Source organism: Eucyclogobius newberryi, unplaced genomic scaffold (genome assembly GCF_026437365.1).
Source record: "Eucyclogobius newberryi isolate DKJ021-1_F unplaced genomic scaffold, fEucNew1.0.hap1 SCAF_1, whole genome shotgun sequence".
Taxonomy (NCBI): Eukaryota; Metazoa; Chordata; class Actinopteri; order Gobiiformes; family Gobiidae; genus Eucyclogobius; species Eucyclogobius newberryi.
The window spans coordinates 22949593-22968857 of NW_027315723.1; the positions used below are offsets into that span (position 1 = coordinate 22949593).

At 40.8% G+C, this 19265-nt stretch overlaps 1 protein-coding gene across 1 annotated transcript in view; it reads right to left on the minus strand.

Moving 5' to 3' along the window:
* lrfn2b (leucine rich repeat and fibronectin type III domain containing 2b) overlaps positions 1-18127 on the minus strand; it is a 32679-nt gene extending 14552 nt beyond the window's left edge. The window contains exon 1 of the mRNA XM_072440419.1: positions 17961-18127. The gene's annotated coding sequence lies outside the window, so the exon portion shown is untranslated. The remainder of the gene's footprint in view (positions 1-17960) is intronic.
* Between the last annotated feature and the right edge of the window lie 1138 nt (positions 18128-19265).

The window sequence follows — 19265 nt, forward strand, 5'->3', positions numbered from 1 at the left end:
TAACGCTTGTTAAAGGAGCGGGTTGTGCTTTGGTTTGGGTGTAAATATCGTAACTTCTCGCTCAGGTCAGTGATGCTGGTTTAGTGCTCACAAGTTGTCACTTTATTTCTTGAACAGAGTTGGTTACTGTGGGCCGTAACCATGGTGATGGAACAGGAACATCAAAAACTACCTCGTCTCCTGAGGGTTGGAACTAGGTCATATAGGGAATTGGAAAGGAAGTGACGAAATCCAAGATGGCGGCGCTCTTGCGGCCCAAATCACTTGCGGTTCACCATTTTGCTACACGGTTTTGCTACACCTGGGGGTGAGAGAAATAAATTTACCGTCTCGCAGCTCAAGTTTAACAATTTTTTGGCAGTCTAGTTTGTTTTGGGATGAGTTAGCTACACTTTTGCTAATACAAAGTCATGGTATAAACTAGTTTTAGCCAAACGAAGTAAACCTAAAACTTAGGGTTAGGTTTAGGGGTTAAGGGTTAAGGTTAAGGGTTAAGGTTAGGGTTAAGGTTAGGGTCAGGGGTTAGGTTAAGGTTAAGGTTAGGGTTTAAGGTTAGGGTCAGGGGTTAGGGGTTAGGGTTTAGGGTTAAACCCAGACCCATGTGATTTACATTTTCACAATTCTTTGTTTTACATTCAATGCACGCCCATTTAAATTGTTTCTCTGCAAGACAACACCACCAGGAACTCATTGTTTGGTCCTTGTACACATCAAATGCATCGTAAACTTCAGGTTTGGACCCAAGAGTGAAAATTATTGATGGATCAGCAGAATTAGCGAGACCGTTCGCCATGTTTACTACGGTCGACCACCTGTTTACTTCCGCCCGGCTCCCGCCATGTCGTCCTCGCCATGTCGTCACGGGCATTGTCGTCACTTCCTCCTTTCCAATTCCCTATATGACCTAGTGCAAACCGTCTCCTGAGCCCGCTCTTAGCTCCTCCCCAGAGACCGCGCGCACGCGCACTAGAGACTAGGGTCGCTACAATATGAATAAAATAACTGTGTTATGTTGTGGTGTGATGTAGCATTTATTTAGGTGGGTTAATGTGCAATATGCATATTTATACATCTAAGTAAATACTAAGTCGAAGTAATATTGTTTAATTGCTGGATTCATTAATTGGAGCTTATATTTTGTAATAGTATTTGTATTCTACAGTTGTTAAATATGGTCTTGTGTTTAATGCTGTTAATATGATGTATTGTGTGTAGTGTAAAATATTTTCATATTCTATTTTTGATACTGCTTCGAAGTTGATTGATTTATAGTGGTTCTAGTTGACTGTTATGCTAGTTTTTGAAGGTTTTTACATAACTTTGATGCCAATGGATCTGCAAAATTAAAGAGTGGAAATGTATCTAAAGCATTAAACTTCAGGTGTGGGGAACAGCCCAGTCAAACCAGTAATACACTTGACAAACATAGTATCAGCTGAAACAGCTGCCCCAATACCAATACTCAACATGCTCTTGTTCGGAAGTTGTTCCTCTAGTAAAACACATGAATGTGTGTTAGCTAACTAGTAGCTTGTGATTTGTATGTTGTAACTTCTGTTTATAAACAGTGAATAAAGCAGACAAGTTGAGTTTATTTCAGTCTGCAGTTAAGCCTTGTGTTTGATTGTCGTCCTTGTTCAAGTGTCTTCAACTTAATTTAGCCAAGTAGTTTGTGTTATGCTGTTATAACATTATGCAAAAATGGCATAAGTTCAGCCGGACTCATTAGGTCCGGACCTGAACCTAAACCTCTGGATTCGAATCCGGACTTGAACCTGAACGTGGGTTTAGGTCTGCATCCCTATTAATGATTGTACATTACTTGAAAATATGCCAGGATTTTTAATATATAATTACTTCTTTTGTTATCAATAAATGCACGCAGGTCTCTAAACAATTAGTATTTCAATTCCAACTCTTATTGAACTCACTCTTGCTCAAGTTGACAATGAAATACCAGAGCTGAGCTAAAAATATCAGCAGTGCTTTCTGTTCGCCCCACTCACATGGAGTTGGGTTGGTTGTTTAGTGAGCATGAGTCATTCCCCCTCTGCATGGCAACTGCACATGTCAACAGCATAATATACATACAACTATCTACAACCTAGAAATGCACCGACCGAGCTTTTTCAGGCCCAATAAAAATACATTAGTTTTAGTATATTCCAGAATCCAATACTAGTCAAGTGTTATTGTTTAACAGGATAATCTGCAATTACTTGAGCATTTAAGGTTTTTCTTTTTTCTATTACTTTGTTTAGTTTATTTATTCATTTTCAAATTTATAAAACACAAGAATAAATCATGGCCCACTAAACCCAAAGAAATTATTCCATTTTGTCCAGAGGCTGTCAAATTTGTCCATTTTCAAATTAAGTCCTGGACTAATTTAATGTCTGTCCAGTTTTTTTTGTGAGAGCTTCCTCCTGGAAGCAGCAAAAATGTTGCTTCCAGGAGGAGGCTCCAGAGATTGCTGCTGGTTGTGTCCATGGCAGAGTGGAGAATCGAGTCCTGACGCCCAAATACATCTTGCTGAGATCCAGTGGGATGTCAAGTCATAAATTGTCTGTAAGGCTTAATTGGTTTCAATCTAATACTTGTGAGCAACAAGACAGTCCCAAAACAGATGATAGTGGTTTCCTCCTGGCTGCCACACTCTCTCCAACAGTCTGTGCATTTCCTTGTGGATAATGGCTACTTTAACATGGTCTTATAAAGAAACAAGACACATTTCTCCATTAACAAACTTCTCTCCAAACATGCAATTTTGTGGTTCTTCACTATTTAACATCCTTTTTCAAAAAATATTGTATGCAATCTAGAAACTTCTTTTGAAGCACTGTGACTGCACAGAGAATCCTTGGATTAGGCGCCTGTGGGATCTGGATCAGATGATGAATGCCAGCCTCGGGAAAGCCATTTCTACAGAGCCTGAACATCTTATTGATTGTCCTCACACAGAAAACACCTCCGTCCCGGCACAGCTCTGCTCCTTAATTCATGATCTGTGATCTTATCCAGTGTCAGCACTTCCTCCTACAGTTCCCCTCTGCTTCTCTTTGGACAGAGGAAGAGCTAAGATAATCCTCTGTGAACATGTGTGATGATGTTGGACTCATGAACACTTCTACACACTTGTCACTTTAACCATCATTTAATCGATCACTCACTTCACTGTTCACTGTCTGCACTACATCTGTAACTGTAACTGTAAATGTATGTGTTTGTGTACATAGTAAACCTATTTTGGTTTTGATCCTAGAGTAGATTTAAATATTTTTTTCTTTAATGCATGCATGTTGTTTTATTATTGTTCAATGTTTTATGTTACACCGAATCACTAAAGCAAGTTCCTATGTATGTTCTATGAATTTTGTTCATTGGCGATGGCAATAAACCTTTTCTGATTCTGTTTCTGAAACAATCTGAAATGTCCAATAACATTCTATCATGTCAACACATAGATTGCTTACTTTTCAACTCCAACTGGATAATACGTGGATAAAATGTGCCAAAAAAAGGTATTTCAGTTCTTCACACTTTTCTTAAAGCTTGTCACTGAAAACAAGATAAAGGCTGACAAACAGGAGGAGTGAGTGTTGAAAAGTATATAGAGCTGTATTAACCCCCTGAAACCCCCTAAAGACTGTTACAAGGATCAGAGGATCAGACAATTCACAATTATAGTTTTTAAAGTTAATAGCTCAGTCCTTTGCATAAATGTTTTTATTTTGATAGTTATATCCAAATTATAGCTATTTTTTATTGTTGTTATGGTGTAATAAGGGCAAGTTACCTCCCATGGAGGCGTCAAGGAGGCATCCAGAACAGATCCCCGAGCCACCTCAGCTGCCTCCTCTCAATGTGGGGGAGCAGTGGCTCTATTCCGAGCTCCTCCCATGTGACTGAGCTCATTACCCAGCTCATTATCCATTACCCATTACTATGGAGCTCCCAGCCAACCTGCAGAGGAAACTATTTTCATGTTGCAGGTCCGGGTTCAATGGAGCCATCAGGACATCATCGCTGCAGTTTGGAGGTGATGAGATCCCTCTGCTCTCTGCTGTGAGATGGGGCTCTTTCTGTGCACCGCGCCTGCTCTCAGCTAGAACGCCACCTGTCTGTGAGCTGGAGCCTCACGCTTGATTGGGAACAGAGTCTTCAGAGTACCGACTACAACACAAAAGCTCAAACTTTAATTAGGACACCTGGACGGTTTATGTGGTTCTTCATACAATTGAAGTATTGTAACCATGGTGTACAGGCTATGTGTTTTAACAGTTAAAATTTTAGATGGATTATAAAAAATGGCCTGAAAACAGTTTAGGCTTTGAAGATTGTGCTGTCATTGTTTTGTCTCTGTATGGAGCTTGTGAGCCGGACAAAGGGTCAGGGTGCTCCCCGTGTCATTCTGTTGGAACTTGCCACTTGGGACTCTTTCCACTCTGGGCACAGCTGATTTATAAAGGAGCAGGTTTGTTTCACTCAAAAATGTGTAAACAGGAAACTTTTGAAGTGTGGAGCCCCCCATTCTCAGCTCTACGAGTGTGCACATTCAGCATATGTCTCTGGCTCTTCTCTCTCTCTCGCTCTCTCTCTCTCAGCCCAGTGCTTTATAAAATAGTTTATAAAATAGTTTTATAGCCTACACGTTTTTAGTTTCAGTAATGGGAGTGTGGCATTGTATGACTGCTCTGATAATGGCCATACCGACTTATCAATACCAGATCCCCACAGATCTCTGAAGCTAAGCAGGGATGGGACTGGTTATTACTTGGATAAGAGAGACCGCTGGACTGTCGGGTGCAATTGTTTACGAGAAGCACTACTCTCCCCAAAGTCGTGGAGAGGCAAGTTGGTCTTACATTGGGCTAAAAATCCTCTTGTCAATGTAATAACAAATTGGCAGTGCAAGTGCATGTTTGGCCTTAGCCTCCACAAGGTTGTGTACGCCTGGAACCCCATGCATGGATTTAATGTTCTCTTAATTAAAAATGCTGATTGGACAATGTATCTAATAGCTATATCCAATTATCTCTGCTGCAGTTTTCTGTGCTAATCCCATAAAGAAGCAGGTGTCAACTGTAAAGAGCTTAGGTCGACCAGAGTGAGAGAAACTGACTGTAAAGAGAGTTAACGGCAAACACAAAACACACCACTATCTGTGCAGCTGCTCCACTTTACTCTGCACAACCCTGTAATGGATGTGATTAACCAACAGGAGAAATGGTCCCATTTCACAAAGCAGGTTTAACTAACCCCAAGTTGAATTATTGATTTAGAAGGATCCTACTCAGACAGAGCCAAATTAAGAGTTTTTCCTGTTCCATAAAACTGGTGGACAAGAGTGAGACAAGAGTTTGTTAACCTTTAGTTTAAGCAGAGTATAAAAGTCAGGATCAATGCTGAGCAGACTGGGAGTCATGTGATTCTGGACAGGTTAAAGCTGCAATTTGTATGTTTATTTGTCTTGATGTGGACAGTTTAATTAATTCCTTTAACAGCCAATGTTTATCCATTTTAGATCAGGTGGCACCTGTAAAATCCACTCTGTCAACACAGAAAAAAGCTTGTCCTTGGATAAATGAAGATATCCTAAACCTAAAGAGACTATGTCGAAAAACTGAGCGTCTGTGGAAAACCTCTAGTCTTGAGGTCCATAGGTTACACCTCAGAGAACTTGTGTCATCTTACAATGAAATGATGGAAAGTTCCAGAGCTGATTACTTCCGTCAGCTAATAACATCCAACAAGAAAAACCCCAAAGTGTTGTTTGACACTATAAATTCTATTGTTTGTCCTTCAGCTGCAGTGACTCCTGTTTCCTGCAAAGCCGACAGCAATGAATTCCTCAGGTTCTTTATCAATAAGATCAAGATGATCAAAGACCAAATCCCACTCCCATTGTCTGATAAACCTGTTTCTGTGGAGCCTGTTTCCCAAAACTGGTCTTCTTTTAAGCCTGTCACTCTAGAAGACATCTCAGCTCTGGTGACCAAGATGAAACCCTCCTCTTGTACATCAGATGCCCTTCCCTGCAGGCTCTTCCTCAAAGTGTTTGATGTTATTGGCCCCTGGGGGACCAAAATGGTGAATCTCTCTCTTTCTCCCGGTGTGTTTCCTGGTCCATTTAAACATGCCATAGTTGAGCCATTACTGAAAAAAACTAACTTGGACCCGACAGACCCCAAAAGTTTCAGACCCATATCAAAGCTCCCGTTCATGTCCAAGATCCTTGAGAAGGTGGTCTCTGAACAATTGTCCGATTTCCTTGATCAGTCAAACATTCACGACTCTTTTCAATCTGGTTTCCGCAAACATCATTCTACGAAAACCGCATTGCTCAAAGTGTCCAGTGACATTATGATGTCTGCTGATTCTGGGAAATGCACTGTTTTAGTTCTGTTGGATCTGTCTGCACAGTTGACCTTTGACACTGTCGACCATCATATCCTGTTGAACAGACTGAGGGACCTGATTGGACTATCGGGGTCAGTTCTTCATTGGTTTTCCTCATATTTATCCGGTCGGAGCTTTAGTGTTGCTGCAAACCAAATAATGTCTGACTCAGCTGATCTGTTGTGTGGAGTTCCTCAGGGCTCCGTCTTGGGTCCCGTCCTATTTCTGCTTTATATAATTCCCCTGGGAATGATCATTAAAGAGTTTAGTGATGTGTCCTATCACCTGTTCGCTGACGATATTCAGCTCTATTGCTCTTTTAAACCTTCTGAGATCCAGAAGCTGAACTCCTTGGTCAGTTGTTTAGTGCAAATTAAACAATGGCTGAGCAAAAACTCCTTGCAGCTAAATGCTGACAAAACAGAAACTCTGATTATTGCCCCTGATGATGCCATTCCAGGGATAAAACCAGTACTTGGGTGTTTTAGGCCAGACTACAAAACCTAATCTTAGAAACTTGGGTGTTGTCTTTGACAAAGACATGTCTTTAGAGCACCACTCCAAGCTGTTGACGAGGAACTGTTTCTTTCAGTTGAGGAAAATCTCTAAGCTCAGGAAAATGGTGTCTCAAAATGACCTGGAACTTATAATTCATGCATTTCTGTCTTCACGTTTGGACTATTGTAACAGTTTGTTTTCCTGTCTTAACAAGAAGGAACTCTCTCGTCTGCAGCTGGTCCAGAACTCTGCAGCGAGGATCTTAACCCGCACAAATAGAAGGGCCCACATTTCACCCATTCTTAAAGCCCTTCACTGGCTGCCGGTCTCCTACCGGATACAGTTTAAAATTCTTGTTTTAACTTTTAGAGCTTTAAATGGTCAGGTCCCATCGTACATCAGCGATCTGATTAAACCATACGCTCCCTCTCGCTCACTAAGGTCCTTGGACCAGAAACTGTTGCTGGTTCCTCGCACCCGTTTTCGGACCAGAGGAGACAGATCCTTCCAGGCTGTTGCCCCCAGACTCTGGAACGATCTTCCGTTCTCCTTACGGTCACTGGACTCAGTTACTGCTTTTAAGGGTCAGCTTAAAACCTTTTTATTTAGTCAAGCCTTTTAAATGCACTTGTTTTACGGACTGATTTTACTGTATATTGTTGTATATGTATTGTTCACTGTAAGTTTTTTGTGTTTTTATTGTTTTATTCTGTGTTTTGTGAAGCACTTTGTGACCTCTGTCTGTGAAAGGTGCTATATAAATAAAATTGACTTACTTACTTACTATTTGTTTTCTTTTTATTAATAGATGGTAGACGTGAAACCTTTCTGTCATTTAAAAGACATACTTTGCTAAATATCCAATATAAGGTGGTCGAGCTGATGGCACACATGCGCTTCATGTGAGCAGACTGTAGCATCGTAAAGTCGAATTTGGTTTCAACAAGGTTGGTTGGTTGTTAACAATGCCCTTCTCTAGTTTTATCCCCTGTTTCACACTGCACTGTTCTGCGGGCAACAAATTCTTATATATAACAACAAAACATCATAACCATTTAAGTGAGTAGCTTTTATATGCATTTTACAGCTTCAGCTTTCATTTCCCAGAGCAGAGCAACAGCTGACAGATATGAACTCACTTGATATATTGGAATATGAACAAAAATAATATGGACGAATTCGAGTTCCCGAACTAGATCCAAGGTTTTAGGCCCAAAATTCTTGGAAATATGTCGGTGTAATCCCTCATTCGTCCAGGAGTGTTCCATTGTCAATTGACAATGACTCTTGGATGAGAGTCGAAACGTCTAGCTTTTTCGAAACTGAGTCCAGATAACTACAACTGAACCTTTTTCTAGAATATTATGGATGAAGTGTCATCAAGAGGATGTGTTTTCCCCACAGATGCAGTCAGTAGCGTAGGGTGCTGCTGCTAGAGGTCTAGCACTAACATGCTCCCATGGATCTATAGCAGACCTGGGTATTACGTCTTTAATCCAGCACCTCGGAGTTAAAAAAAATAATATTTTTTACTGTTTTTATTTGTATTTTTAATTGTCTTAGCTGGAACATGTCTGCACTTGTGTCTAATAAAGATTATTTTAAATAAATGAAATAGACACTGAAAAATGGAATCGTATTCCATACTTAAATCTAAGGATTGAAAGTATTAAACAAATGTTTTGCCCAGATTTCTTTATCTATTCCAGACTCTCCCAAGTTCCATCCCCAACCGGCTGTTTTATGAGTGGAATAAAACAATCTCAAGATTTGTATGGCAAGGCAAAAAAAACCTTGCATCCGATTCAACGATCAAACTAAAAAGGGGGAAAGAGGGTAGCGGAGTACTTACTAAATTACTTTATTTCAGCTCAAATAAGAGCGTCTGTACGGGTACAGCTCCATGGAAAAATATTGAGTGTGATGTGGTGCCGGAGGCTCCTGTACAGGCCTTAGAGGACAAATTAGGTTAGGTTAGAGATGTGCATGCACTTTGAGAGGCAGGTGCTCTACCATGACAAAATTGCACTTTTCCATACCGCTTAAAGGACAAAAAATTTGCATTATTTGTATTGTTTTATAAAAACAAATTACATTTGGATCTCTGCTCTTTCCCCCAGGTCTAAATGAGTTTTGGCAGGCATGACCAGATGAGAGAAATTCAAAGAACGAGTCTGGCAATAATTTATGTTTTCAATTCCATTTAATTTCAATTCAGTTGATCTTTTGTAACGCCCAAAATCACAACAGCACTTGCCTTGAAGGGCAACAGTGAAATAGAGAAGCAGATTAAAGAATGTTCACAGGAAATTAGTGAATGGATAAATGTCTCAGCATCCTCTGTTCTTAGACCTACCTTCTCAGCAAGGAAAACTACACAGGGAACAATGATTAAACATGTTTTTTTTTTAAGACACATAATATGTATCCTTTAAATTAACTTAAGTATGGCTTTTATTAGATACTTCTTTAGAAATTACTTTTAGATTTGTGAATGCTCAAATTCTCACAGTGAAACTCTGTGCATAGGTGTTGAGACAAATAAACAAGAAAATAAAATTTTAAAAAACAGGGGGTCCTCCCCCTGGTAATTTTTGATTAGATGTCATTTCCTCATAGCCGCGGTAACGTAATTTTGGAAGGGGGTACGTTTTGTTTTTAGTTTTTGCATACAGTTGCAAGTGTGTATATATAACTTCTGGACCTATGTAACTCTGTATAATATGATTAAGATACACCAGAGGGAAGGCACAAAGAAATGATTTGACACCGCTCTGACTCCGCTTACAGGACAATGGCAGTGCCCTTGCAGCCTCACTTAACGCACACATCGACCCACAGACACACACAAGCAGCTGTCACCTTCTATGTGTGAAATAATGACCCAGTACATGCGATGGGTAACAGGCCTTTGGTCCTTAATCATCCCATCAGGTTCAAACACAAGTTGTTGCACATTCATCTAGATTTTGATGACCAGCTCTGATTATAATAAATTAGACCTTTGCATTGAAGAGTGCATTGTTTTTACTGATATCCACAATAGGGTTGTGTTCAAAATATCAAATATCGATGCGGCAATATATCGTCACGGACTCCGTATCGTCACAGTATTGATATTTTTTTGATTAAAAAAAATACTTTTGATCTGCTGTTTGTGCTGTGCTCCTCTCGGTCGAGGTGAGAAGGAGCTGTGGACCTGATCAGAAGCTGATCTGTGCAGAAGATGCTGCTGCAGCATGTTCAGACCAGGCCAATTGTTTGGCAAGAAACATGCAATACTTTACTAGAATGTGTTCCTTATATTTCTATTTGGATCAGTTGGTTGGATGTCTGAAGTTATTAGAGCAGAATGGATTTATAAAAAAAAGTGCTTTGTTGATAAACATGAAATTTCATACATTTTCTTATCCAGAGTAAAACATTAACCATTTGGTACATTTTTAAGACCCTTTTTTCAAAAACGTATCGGGATACATCATAATGAGTGAATTGTATCGGAATATACAAGTATCGGGATACGTATCGTATCGTGAGGGTCTTGGCAATACCCAGCCCTAATCCACAAGATGTACGGATTCATGGTAAATGTGTGAAAAATGAGTGTCATTCATTGTTATGTAAAAACTGCTCCATTCACACCTTTTGGTTTCTCATCCGTCCAGTAAAGCAAATTAAAGCTTCCTTCTCTAAATCAGGACAGACAGAATATAACTTTACATTTTAAACCTTCGGTATGAATGATAAATTGACGTAAGTTTTTATTGTTTGGCCACTGGTGAGGCAGTGAGATGGGTGAGAGAGGGGGAGAAGGAGAGAGAGCAGCAGCGATGTATTATTTGATTGTCATCTCTGCTGTCAAATATTAAATATAGAAAATATGTAGACTAAAAAGCCAAAAGGCAAAGGGGCAGGTGCTTGAGCACCTTAACTTCACACCTTCTCAAAGTCTGTAAAAGTTATATATTTGAACTGATAAACGTTTGAAATCGTAATAGTGTTGACTTGAGATATAAAGTGACTGACATTGATAGTATTGAGCTAAAACTATTTTGTTTCTCTTTGTGAGAGAACTCAGTGAAATTGTTAAACTTTGATACATATGTAAATATGCAGCCGACAACTTAACAGCTGACTTTGCTTTATTTTCAACCCTATGTCACAGAGCTGTGTTCACTATTGTTTAAATAGTTCAGAAAAGGCAAGCAGTCTTGGGGTGGTCATCAATATTCAGTCGATAATGATTTATATTTCACCTGCATCTATTCATTGCCTTTACTTCTTCTTTTCCCACTTCCCCGTCGGGAGTGGGACAGGCACATCGATGACCTGTGGACCCAAATGCTCCTCAAGTCCCTGGAGGAGCGGTCTCTACTCTATATGAACCGTTCTTCATCGGCCTGGAAGAACTGGTTCTCCTGCTGAAGAACTGGTTCTCCTCCTGAAGAACTGGTTCTCCTCCTCAGTGGAAGAACTGGTTCTCCTCCTGAGGGGTCCAGCGCCACTGTCTATCTCGCGTCCGCCTGTCCGTCTGAGGGAGTCGGATCTCTCCTTCACCACGGAACTCCTCCAGGTTTCTTTATTTCCTGGCCGAGAAGGAGGGCCTAAGGACAGGGGACCCTGGGATATTGCCAAGTTCCTATGAACATTGTTTAATCTGTTTTCACCGTTGCCCTCCGAGACAACTACTGTTGTGATTTTGGGCGTTACAAAAGTAAATTGAATTGAATTTAATATTACAAATTGCCTTGCAACTTAGTCATTATTTTTTTACTGACATATGTAACACTTATAATTCATTTTGGAGGGAAACTACGAAGTGTATTAATATTGTATATAAAGGCCTGTATTTGACACACTGTTGGTACAAACTCAGTAGGTTATGTTTGCTCCAATTCTCCTTATTTATGCTGCTGAGTCTCCAGTAGGCTACATCTGTGGACAATAAAGTTTTTCTATTCGAATTCATATTCATATTTTTATTGACATTTATTGGATTATTTATGCCCCAGAATCCATTTGAATAAGTGACACATCCTCTCACAGTTCTACTACCGGTGTGTAATGCTCTTACGACACAAAACACACACATATGAAGAGATACTCACAATAACATAATAATAACATATAATAAAGCTTCATGTTCCGCAAACATCACCTTCACAAACAACACCAGCCACATCTTTCCTGAAGAAAAGTCTTCTCTGAAGCAGAGTTGGCCCTAAACAGCCACAGATTCACATGCGCAGTCTGCTCACTGGAGCACAAACTGCAGTCTCTGGAGGGGCCCTCAGTACACATGTGCAAACCTCTAAAACAAGCAGCTCTCCTCTGCACCTCTGTTCAAGATGAGAAAATTGGCACGGGCCAGAGATGAACAACCAGAGTTCCTGACCTGCATATATGACTATGGAAGGTGACTCGGGGCAGTGACCCCAAACTGCAGGAGTGGCAGGTCCCTGGAAAAAACATCAGACTCCAGAAAAGTGCAGTGCAGGACCCGAACAACAGCAACAACAACAACAACAATAATAATAATCATATTATTATTATTATTATTATTATTAATATATATATTAATCATAGTGACATTTTGAGGACTTGTGCCCATTCAAAATATATAATATTTTAAATGCAAAGTGTCAATTGCTATGGCAACGGCCTTTCATCACACTGAGACAGTGGGTGGTATGCTGTGAACAGAAGGTCTGGTGATGCTGGTTGTTGCCATGTGAAAAATGTGTCTCCATGGTGACTTCTGCACGGAGATGCTTTTCTCGAGTCAATGACTCAACACTGTGCTCGACACATCTCAGTCTGCTGCATCTCAAAAACATGAATAAACAAACAAGTCCGTCCCTACTCGTCTGCAGTAGTGTGACCACCGAGTCAATGACCACCTCAGCTGCATCGCATTTAGATTTGGACTTTTAACTTTTATAACCTAGCTCATGCCAGATTGATCTGTGTCTCACTTCTCAATCTGGGAAGTCTCTCGCTGAAAGTTGTCGGGACGTTAAAAAAATCCTTCACACTGATTGGTCACTGCGAACAGTGGTGGTAAGGTCAGCGCTTTTATGGCTCGTTCTCAGATACATATGAGCATTTAAAAAAGAACTTCAGCAGTAGAACGCAGTAATTTCACACCGAGCAGAAACTCCAAGATCAGATCCACCAGCTGTGACTTCTTCTCAGCACTTTGTCACCCACAGTTTGGACCGGACCCTCGGCAGCTTGTGTGAAACATCTCTGCAGCCCATCTGCTCCCATCATATTTATGAGTTGGAATTCTAATGAAGCTGGATCAGCCCACCTAACCACACCACATGAATTGGACATACAAGGTAAATAAAAACAGAGAGGGTGTGACCAAAGATTGTCATTCCCCAACTCATCCCTATTTCATGTTGTCCTATCAAAAAAAGCCTACAGGCCAAAAATATATATATATCTTTTTTTAAATCACAAAAACGTTTTTCTTTCAACATCACAATAAATAAATAAAGTAGTAGTTTACTTTTAAACAAGAAAACACCATCAAAATGTGTTCCCCCTTCCACGTCAGAATGGACTAGTTCAAGAGGCACTGGGTGGGAGGGACCTTGTTTCAAAGACTTTAAAACGTGGAGAGGCATCAAACTATTTAAATATATAAATAGATTAGTCTGCTCAAAGAATCAAAAGTTCTGGTCCACTTTTAGACGGACGTCAAGAGTTAACAAACAAATGTTTTCCTGCGCTTACAAACATTATTTTCTCTTTCTCAACTACTTATTTTTGCATTTGAGGAAAGAATTGATTTTGCAACGAAAGTTGGGTGAGAAAATAATGAATTTTGGGAGTGCAGGAATACATTTAGTAAACACAGAAATAAGCGCAGGATGGTTTATTAAGGTGAGAAAATGTACATATATATATATATATATATATATATATATATATATACATACAATATATCATTTTTGTCACATGGCCCAGCCCTGTATGTCCTAATAAATGTTTTAAATCTATTTTATAAAACATTTCAGCTACATTAACATTTGCTCACTTTTTTGGTTTTACAAGGAAACATTATTGCAACGTTGCATTGCATATCTATCAGATTTCAAGCTTTCTAAACAATGCTGTGGGTCAGTTCTCCAGAGTAGTGTCAGATTGGTGTAACCTGTGAGCCTCCTCCTGCTCGTGCAGGTCTCGCTGGATCAGGACCAGCTTAAAGGACGTCAGAGACATATGTGCCATTATTTATAGGCTTTAGATCCGCTGAGGCCCAGGGGCTGCTTACACCAGGCATTAGAACCCAACCTGTCCATCTCTGCACACAGAGGACTCGTACTCTGCAAACATAACTGTAGCAACTGCAAAAACAGCACATGCACCAATGAGGAATAAGGAGATATCCTGTTCAGTTTAGTTTTATGTACGTTTTATTGGCCACACTTTACAGCACAGTGATAGCAGGGTAAAAATGTTAGTTCTCATATTATTATCAAGAAAATACTTTCTCCTAGTCTTTTACAGTCTTTATGCGGGTCTAGTTATGATTGTACATTGATATAAATTAGAAAGACAGATGTGTCCTGTCCCCAGGAGTAATTATCATGCAATTACCATAATTATATTTTTAATGACCATGCTTTTTACGTCCTGTGACTATGCTAACTTGCTATCATATTCGTTTTACAGTTTTATCTATCTACAACATAGTGGTTATTTCAGGATGGAAGACAGATGGGACCAAACGTCAATGCCGGTGCTTTTTTATAGTTTTGTGTAAAGCTGATAAACTGCCAAAAGCTTGGGATTCTACAATGTTTGCGATAAAGCAATAAAGCACACACATAAGTGTGAAAGAATGACACTTGGGTTATAGCAGCAGTGAGATGAACAACACTTTTCAGATGTGATTAGAGGGGATTACCCGTTTCACTGTGGTGTCCAGTCTGCGGACACAGGAGAGAGCAGGGGCCAGATTAGCAGCCCTCCCCCAGCCCACCTGCAGGTTACTATAGCATGACTCCAAAATATGTGTTGAAAGGGTTAAGGCTAAATCCATTAAGGTCTGTGTGTAATCCCACCGAGCCAAAGGTCATCTCTGAGTGGACAGTATTCACCTGTATTTGCCCCTCTTACCAAAACTGTGTCCATCTCACAACAGAGTAAGTGGAAGAGAGAGAGAGCAGAGCTGTGTTAGGCCGGTCCACATGGTTTAAGACATTACAACTCTCAGCAGCCTCTCAATAAACCTGAGGTGTTTCCACAAGAAAAGCATTAAAATAAAGATGAAAGTTCTGTGAGTCTTTGGAATATACAACGGCAGAGGAACTCATCTAAAATAGATATTAAAACCTTTGCAATAAACCTATTCAGTGTGTACAAACATCAACATTAAACAGTTGATCTTTTAGTCTGGATCCATGCATAATGCTCAAAAACTTCAACTTAAAACTGTGGGACACACTACACCACACACATTCTCATGTGTTCAACCATCATAAACAAAGACTGAAACTTTACCCTCCACAGCAGAATACTCTCTGCTACACAGCCAAAAGAGATGATGACATGTGGAGAAGAAACTGAGTCTGGTGTAGAACAGCTAGGATGTTTTATTGTATGAGATTTCTTTTAAATTGTTCCTCTCAGTGGTCCAGAGAATACACAAATACTTCAAAAACATAACAAATTCAACATATAAGTCTTAAGGAAGCTGAATTTCTGTCACACACATCATGTCCACCTTTACAACCTTCACAGTTCATTCATTGAAAACACTTTTTTCCTGCATCTGCTGCTGAAACTCCATCTCAGTATTAGAACATTGTAAAAGGCTCTCACAAAATCATTGGATTCCCTGTAAGTAACTCTGTAAGAGCAGCAAATTATGACGAGAAGCACCAAGATCCTCCAGGACCAATGATGTTCCGAGAATTCATGTGGATGTCACCGAGGACGAAGGGCACTTTTGTTTCCCTCTGTCGTACTGCCAGGACCATATCCTCCTGATAACTTCTGCATGAAGACTACTCAATGTGCTTCACTTCAAGTTATTTCATTTATTGATTGATACGATATAAGACTGTGTAACATATTGCAGCATGAACCATGCTCCCACACCAACAGAAATGCTTTGATACTGGCCTAGATCTAGAATTTTGCATGTGAGCAAAATATAAAATGTCATAACTGAAATCACAATCTTTCAAACAATCATTATCTTTAGGTGAACATGGGGCATCAATGTGCCTAAAACGAAAAGAACAAACAAATGAAAGTAGGCAGCATAGCTCAACACAGACTGTTGCACAAGTAGAAAGGTATAATCCATGAGCATTGTTTCCATTCAAGGACATGTAGAGCACAGAGTTAATTATTTCAATTACTCTATCCAATTTTAAAACTGGATTAGGTTAATAATCACAAATGTAATTACATTTTATTAACTGCAAAGTCCTATAATATAGTACTACACACTAAGAAGTGACTTGCATGAATAGTTTTGCAAATTGTGTTATTGCTTTTACGTTACATAAAGTAAAAGACCTATTTAGAACTACAGTACTTTGGTACTGTAGTTGTAAATAGGTAAAGTTCACAAGGAAGTGTTCACCTGCAACACACTGCACCAGAGACATGCCCTTTGGCTCCAATGACATGACCACAGAGACACACTGCCTTATGGGTAATTAGTCAAGAGTTTATCATAATATTTATTTCAAATTGACTACGGTACATCTGTATTCTATAATATATAATATTAGATTGTCTGTATGTAAATATGCATTGTATATTGTAGGTTTGGATTAGATACATCAACAATAAAACAATACTCTGACTCTGATAGAGTGGGCCAGAAAAGGGCTTGGGCCGTATCCGAATGTCCAAAACATTTTGAGTAATGTACAGGATTTCACATTTGGGTTTGTGATGAGCATTTCTTTGGTATTACTTTTAGTCCTCTTCAACATACAGGGTGCATTATCATTTAAAGTAAGTGCAAGAGCAGAACTGCCACAGGTCTGTGTTTTAAATGACTTCACACTTATGACAACAATGCAAATAGAGATAGGAATCCGTGTTCATCACAATTCATTTTGATACCAATAACATGACACATGATACGAGATCCAATAGCCTAACAATTTATATGTTATGTGCATGACCTGGCTCCATCACTATCTTTTACTTAAACTTACGGTTTACATTCCAAACAGCTTAACTACAACAATGAAGTCCCCATTTTATTTGAGAAATACTATTTTGTATTAACTTGAACAGTTAATACTATAATTATATTCCATAAGTAGAGGAAAACACAAATGTGTTGTTTAATGATCCATAATAGTCTAGTACAGTTGACAGTATTGATGAAACATATATATTTGACTGAAAGGGAATAGCCAAGTCTTTTATCTTTGTGAGATTCCAACTAATAAAAAATACTTAATGCCCTATTTACGTATGGTTATATACAGCACTGCAGCTTTACAGACGCCATCACCTGCCTGGAAACTGTTGTAGGCCTACGGCTGCAGCATGCTGTCATGTTGAGTCGTATGTGTCCTACTTGTGCTCTTGTATGAACTATAGAATTTGTTGTATTCTTTTGTTTGTCTTATGTGGGTTTTTTATGTTTTATTGAGTCTGAAATAAAGTTTGTATTGTATTATATTATAATGTTTTGCAGTGAAGAATGCACTCTTAAAGCATTAGGTTAATTGTTTGAAGTTGTTTCCTAAAATAGCTTGTGTTGTTGCTCCAGAATGGGCCTAACTCCATAGTAAGCATATATAGGCTATGACACCAAGTCATCTGACTCTCCATCTAGTGGTATAATGTGTCACTACAGGATTGATAAATGGTGGCCCTGAATTATAATGATCATATTCTCTTCAGAACATAGATAAACGTCACAGGCCCCAACAGGCCTGCGGTCTTACAGCAGATCTCAGAGAGTTCACGGGGCGCAGTAAATAGGACATCGCGCCCAGAGAAGAGGCAGAGAAGAGGCAGAGAAGAGGCATTAAGCACCAGCAGCACTAACGATCCCTGCGATGTCTTACCTCAGAGTAGACCGTGGTCCTGGAGATGTGGCCGATAATCACGTCATAAGACCACGCACAGGAGCTGTAAATCCAACCCCGTTTGGTTAATTCCCATCTTCAATTTTCGGAGCCGTCTTTGCGTTAACGCGAGGAGGACGCGTGCCGTTCCATTGCCCACACGCACCGGTTCAGCCGCATCCGCGGGAGGAAAGTTGAGCGTTATCCGCAGTGACACGGTCCTCCACACACGATAGATCCACAGAGACGGCAGTGTCCCGCGTGTGTCCTGCGAGATGAGGGAAGTGTCCCTGCAGCCTCCAGACCCGCTCGGACGCGCGCGCGGCTCAGACTTGCGCACGCACGCGCACGGCAGATGGGCTGAATGGACACGTGACACGCGGAGCCGGCTGGACGTAATCCACCTGATGCCTCAGTGACTGCGTGAGGCGCAGAGGAGGATTTTTATAAAGCATTTCATTAATAATTACAGCTCGAAAGTGTGTATTTGTAACGATAAAGACACAATGTCATATGGATATTACCTAAGATTTACAGCGCCTAACTTTCCATTGCAATAAGAGTTGACCAATTCTAGAGAATGGGGTTTTCCTTCTGCTTCTGCTGCTTCTGCTGCTGCTTCTGCTGCTGCCGCTGCTTCTGCTGCTGCTGCTGCTGCTGCTGCCGCTGCTGCCGCTGCTGCTGCTGCTGCTGATGCTGCTGCTTCTGCTGCTGCTGCTGCTGCTGCTTCTGCTGCCGCTGCCGCTGCCGCTTCTGCTGCTGCTGCTGCTGCTGCTTCTGCTGCTGCTGCTGCTGCTGCTGCTGCTGCCGCTTCTGCTGCTGCTGCTGCTGCTGCTTCTGCTGCTGCTGCTGCTGCTGCTGCTGCTGCCGCTTCTGCTGCTGCTGCTGCTGCTGCTGCTGCTTCTGCTGCTGCTTCTGCTGCTGCTTCTGCTGCTGCTGCTGCTGCTGCTGCTGCTGCCGCTTCTGCTGCTGCTGCTGCTGCTGCTGCTGCTTCTGCTGCTGCTTCTGCTGCTGCTGCTGCTGCTTCTGCTGCTGCTGCTGCTGCTGCTGCTGCTGCTTCTGCTGCTGCTGCTGCTGCTGCTTCTGCTTCTGCTGCTGCTGCTGCTGCTTCTGCTGCCGCTGCCGCTGCTGCTGCTGCTGCTGATGCTGCTGCTGCTGCTGCTTCTGCTGCTGCTGCTGCTGCTGCTGCTTCTGCTGCCGCTGCCGCTGCCGCTTCTGCTGCTGCTGCTGCTGCTGCTGCTGCTGATGCTGCTGCTGCTTCTGCTGCTTCTGCTGCTGCTGCTGCTGCTTCTGCTGCTGCTGCTG